Source organism: Corvus hawaiiensis, chromosome 30 (assembly GCF_020740725.1).
Source record: "Corvus hawaiiensis isolate bCorHaw1 chromosome 30, bCorHaw1.pri.cur, whole genome shotgun sequence".
NCBI lineage: Eukaryota > Metazoa > Chordata > Aves > Passeriformes > Corvidae > Corvus > Corvus hawaiiensis.
The window spans coordinates 10,196,497-10,202,496 of record NC_063242.1 but is presented as its reverse complement, the minus strand read 5'-3'; positions in this window follow the sequence as shown (position 1 = coordinate 10,202,496).

The following is a 6,000-nucleotide window of genomic DNA, read 5'->3' as shown; positions in this document are numbered from 1 at the left end:
GCAGTCCCTCTTTTGAGCAGTAGGAATTTTCAACTGATAGTTATCTTACTCTCAAATATATATGTTAGAATTTTAAACTGTTGACCTGTTGACCAATTATATAAATTATTTAAACTGTTGACCAATTACTTTCAAACAGAAAGCATTAAAAGCCACTTCTGGGTTTTATTAGTTGACTTTAACTAAAGAGTCACAAAGCACATTCTGAGCGGGGGGCATCATGAATAAACATTAGAACATTGCAAAGAGAAAACATTAAAGGAAAATGCTTTAAAACATTATTATTTGAATTTTCTTTTTTTTTTTTTTAATTTTGCTATGCTTTTCTTTTTTTTCCAATTGAATTACTTGTAAATATTCAATTATATTTCAGTTGCCTTGAACTAGGAAGACTCGTTTTGGCTGTTGATTATTAAGATCCCACATTAACACATAGATTCAGAAACTTGGCATTTACTGATATTACCATATTAACAGAGAGGAATGGCTGGAAGATTAGGACTTGAAATCTCAATTAAATTCCATGGTCTGTTCTCACAAGCAATTCTTCAGAACTGTCTAAATTTTTGTTGAAAAATGCAAAGTGTTAACTAAAGAGATGTTCTTTTTATTTTCTGTGGAAGAGACCAATCATGGCATTCTAAATGTATTTTTCAGGGGGAAAAAACCCCTTATATTTTCTCTATTAATCTCCCTAGTAACAGAATCATGTGCTGTTAAAAAATTGAATTATACAAATGACTGACAGTTATAATATTTTTCTCTTGTTATTCATTATTGTGATTTTTTTCCTGAATCTCAGAAGACTTAAAGAATGGATAATTAAACAATCTTTTAATATTGCACTCATATGAATATATAAGCTGGAAAGACATAGATATTAATTTAAATAAGCATTTTATCATTGTTACCTGTGTGACAGTAACACCTGTGATCTAGGTATAAAATTTTATTAATGATTAATTTATTTTGAAGTTTTATATTTTGTCTCTCATTGGGATTTTCAGTTTCAAAGGCAGTTCAATTGTTTCTATGCTTCCACTGTTCACATATAAAGACATTTCATAGCGACTGTGCAGCTATATGTAGTCTATAAAATCATAAATTTATTTACCATTATGCAGCAACTTAGTCTAGAACAGCATTAAGGTGCTGATTGTTAAATGGAATGCAAAAGCAATGAGGGTGAAGTAAAATAGTTTAGAATTCTGCTTCTACCAGTTGTGTTTGAAAAAGTTGAAAGGGAGAGCTTGTTTTGCTTTGAAGAATCTGTAGATCAACTTGTGTTTAAGTTACATATTACCTTCATCTTTTATCTCCCAGGATCATGGTTCAAATATTTCCAGGAACCACAGTTTACCAGACCTCAACTACAGTGCTGCAGAACCAAGTTAATACAATTTTTTTCTGAGAAACTTGAGGTGTGGCATAGCCTAAACAGCACCATAAAAAACTTGAACATTTCAGTTCATTGCAGCAGATACAGATACTAGAAATTACATTGACAAGTAGTCTTAATCCTAAGATTTAGTTAATACAGGCAAATTAACTTTTCTGATGTTTGGGGGTTGCATTGTACAAGAGAGCATTTGCTGAATCATCATTTTTCCTGTTTCATTTCTGCAGGTTGCACAGAAATTTAGGGCTTGCACAACTAGAAGTTTGCTAACAAAATATCACTGTCAAAAAATCAATTCACAAAAAAAAAAATTACCTTACAAAAAGGTAATAAACTACAGTGGTAGAAACATTTGAAAAATCCACAGAGATCTTATAGTTCTATTCAAGCATAAATTATTTGGACTAATTGGGAATTATTTTTGTAAATACTACATAAGCACTGGTCATGTCTCAAGGAAAATGAGATATTTTCATTCTGAGAACTACCCTCATGGCTTATCAGTTGCATGGGACACAGTAGTTTGTTTCTAAGGTAGTTTGTTTATGTTAACAAAGAAGGGGAAGGAGAAAGAGGCCTCCATGAATACACCTTGGCTAGATGAGAATCAGAGTACCATTACAGCAGTCTGGAAAAACAAAGAACATTAATTCTGCTCATTTAAAATCATTCTGCCAAGAGAACATCAACTCTTGGACAGTAACCATTGTGTTTTCCACAGACACTGTGCCATTGCATTAAAATTACTCCCTTCTAGATCACATCATCTTCTTTCTTTAGACTTCACTCAAAACTATAAAAGCAGGAGACAAGGAAGAAAGAAAAGGACTCTGAGAAAAAAAAAAAAAACCCAAACCAAACCACATTGCTTTTTCAATCTGAAAAATATATTCTCTGCATCCATATTCTAATTAACTGGACATCAACTGCTGATCCAAAGATTAACTATATAAGCAACAAGAGTAGCAGATATGTTTGTTTCTACAGTAATTGTGGAATTTAATAAATGCCTAGGGAGAAAGTAGATTACAAAACCATGTTTATCATCTGAGGACAAGACAAAACTAATCAGCAAACGCTTATCTATATGTTCATCACTGAAAGGAAGCTTTAAATCCTTCACTAACTGTAGCAAAAATTCAAAAGGGGCAAATCTAAAATTCTACAGTTTTCTAACTATAAGAGCGAAATGTGGCAACTCCTAAGGAAAAAGCTCAAAGACAAGATGTTGTCTATACTGCATACAAATCTGTTCAATCTCAAATCTGTAAGTTACCTGGAACAAGTTTTCATCTTATTTTAATAATAAAATAGCCCATTATTTTCAATTCAGCCAGTCAAAATTAATGAGCAAACCTATGTAAAATACTGAGCATTTTGGGCCACTAAGGAAACAACATCCTTGTGAAACAACGTGAGAGGTCACCCAGTAGCCTGAATGAAGATTCCTAACTATTTATTGTTACAGTGTTATCTGGTTTTTATGTATAATTATCACTGCTATTATATAAGAAGGGAAAGAACAGGGGATTAAAAAAAATAAGGCTTGGGAAAGGGCAGAGATGGTAAAAGAACTACAGGGGAAAATACAAAAGGAGACTGAAAATTAGAGGAATGGGAAAAAGAAGTGAAAGAAACCAGAATAAATTGCTAGATATAACAGGCAAGTGATCACCTGGTTGAAGAAAGTGGTCTTTTCAGTCATAAGGAGGGGTCAGTGCTGTCGCTAGTGGTCAGCACACATCTCTGGTCACTGCTAGTTAATGGTGCCTTTTGCTTTTCTGTCAAGTTACTAGGGACATAAAATATATAACATTTGGTACTGTCTCCTCTGCTTCTCTAAGGTTACAACCACATTGTTCTCATCTAACTTGGGAAGAGTGTTTCCAAAATAAAGCATTTCAGACATTTGAGATTTTCATTTGACCTTCTCTTGCAAGAGTCCTTGACCCTTCCACCTCATAGAGCTCTTACATTCTCATACAGAAAATTATACCAAAAAATTTTGCAATTGCTACCTGCCAGATGGATTGGTCTAAAAATCCTTTAGTTGTTTTCTCTCTCTATATATATATAACAAATTATTCTTTTAAAATGCAAGTCTGAAAATCCTGTTCCTTCCTATAATGTAGCTCCCATGTCTCTTAGTTGCTTGCATAAGTTAGTCATGCACAAATGAAAAGGATTGCTAAGTCTGGACTCAGACTTCAGGTGTTCTAAGGTTTGAAATGCACATGCAGAACCGTAAAGCAGAATTCATCTACAAATGTGTAACCTAGTGAGTCATCTTAACCCTGTGACAGTGACTCCCCACAGTTATACTCTGTGCATCCTTCCCACTCCTACCCAGTTATATTCCGTGCAAGATGCATTTTGCCTAACATGACAAGGCTTCGGATTTTTCTTCTTCCATTTTAGCTCTCCTAGAAAGGAGGTGTTAAGAGAGATTACAAACAATACTACTTCACTACTTGATGCCTTGAAGTGTGGCTACTTGAAAACAGAGCTTACACAAGATTAAGAGAATAAAAGCAGGTATTTATTTGAAGGGTCTTCAAAGGTACAGTCAAGAGGCTACTCTTTAGGCAGTCAAGAGGCTACACTCAAGATGAATCCTGGGTCATGGGTTTTTCACACTTTCGTAAGTTTGGTCTATTTGCATATCAGGGTTAATTCCCCAACTAAAATCAGGCAATGAAGAAATTACCCCAAGTTTGCCGCCCCGTTCAAAGGCTTTAGTTTACATATTTTGGGGTCTGGGATGACAAGGTGTCCTTGAAGGGCAAACCTAGAGATGGTTTGTTATGTCTAACCAGTATGAGGGAACAGTAGCTAACAGGCTATATGAAGTTTCAGGGTTACATACTTAGCAGAACAGGATCTGAAAAATATAAAAGTTAAAACCTTAAGCATCAACTGAAAGAGGGATCTTGGGACAGCAACCCACAGTTTCTTCACTGTATGGACTCGGCCAAATCACCTTTGTTTTCTGGAGGGAGCAAGCAAAGGGCAAAATAAATATTTAAGTCAGCATAGGCAGCTGGTCATGAAATGCAATTAAAATGTTTTCCACTCTGCTACTTCCTCCAAACTCTTGCTCTCGTATGCTGGCACAATATTCTGTATACGAGGAGCTGCATTCACCTGGATCAGATCATTGCTCCAGTCACAGCACTGCTTTTCCAATAGTCTGCCTGGCCATAATTTGAAGGACAAGCCTACAAAGGTATGAGGATAGAAACTCCTTAAGCCAGCACTGTCATTAAAGTTGCACTATAATGAAACTATGGCCTAAGTAACTCACTTAAAACTGCACTTCACGTCAAAGGAAGATGGCCAGAAACTGAACTTAATGCTCCATGGCATGTCTACACTCTAATTTAAACATGACAGGGCAAGATCACTGCCCAAGGACCAGCAGGCACAGACCAGCCTCCTTCTATGATCATGAACTTGCTGTCCCCAAAAGAGTGGCCTTGTCCACTCTTCAAACAAGCTTGCATGGGCCTGAGCAGAGGAAATACCCCACAGGCTTTTCTGTCTGCTCACCTCTGCACCTCATGTATTCTTCCTTACCTTGTGATACATCATCACAGCAATGCAACAATGACTTTCTGAAGTGTGTAGAGCGTCCTTTCCCCTGTGCCTTCAGATGGTCATTAAAGCTGTTCACAGCAGCACACATCCTGGGTGTCAAAGCTGGGGCTCCTAAACTCTCTACTACCACCACTTTTCTAGCTCCTGTTCACTGCAGCCAACTTCTAACTCTTTCTGAAAACCACCACGGGGTGACCCACACGTGTGTGACACAGGCTACCACAGCTGCTGCTCGCCAGATGTGCTGCTCTGTGCATTCAAGCTCCTGCTCCTAGGAAATGGCGTGGGAAAAGCAACTGGCTTGGAGCTCAGCAGCGCTAGTTCACACCAAGGGTCAGCACTGAGGCATTCCTTCTTCTAAAGGGAAGTGAGAAGAACTGCCAGTGCTGTGGAAACTTCCCTTTTTCTTACCAACAAGGTGCATCATATCCTGACACAACCACAGGTTTATTAACACTCTTAAGATGACTGGCATGGTAGAGGAGTATATCATTTGAACGTGGATATTACAAGCTTCATTATTTTATTATGCATTTACTTGACAACTCTTTCCTAGCCTCCATAGCAGCTTAACATGAGGAACAGTCTTACTTTAAGATCACCATACCTTTAGCCATCATTGCAAACTTCATTCCCTTACGAGCCTTGCTGCACATTTCTAGCCAAGATCACACCTTTTAGATGCAACAGTTAAGGATGTCAGTATGAAAAATTCCTCCCGCCTCATGAACACCATTTGCGAAACCAAAAGAAGGCTTGCAACTTCTCTTCTTGAGATTAAGTCACAGATAATCATTCTCCATTAGTTAACACACGATGCCTGAGTTGGATTAATTTTCCATACATGGCTTGAGCCTCTGCAAAGGTAAGTGAGCAACTCAAAGTGTTATTTTTAGTGTATCTTAGCATTTAGATTTCTGACACCTGAAGCTGATGCAGCTACAGCCCACAGAAAGAACCCCATGCTTCTGAATTATGCTTGAATTCCAGGTGGTCTCTGGAAA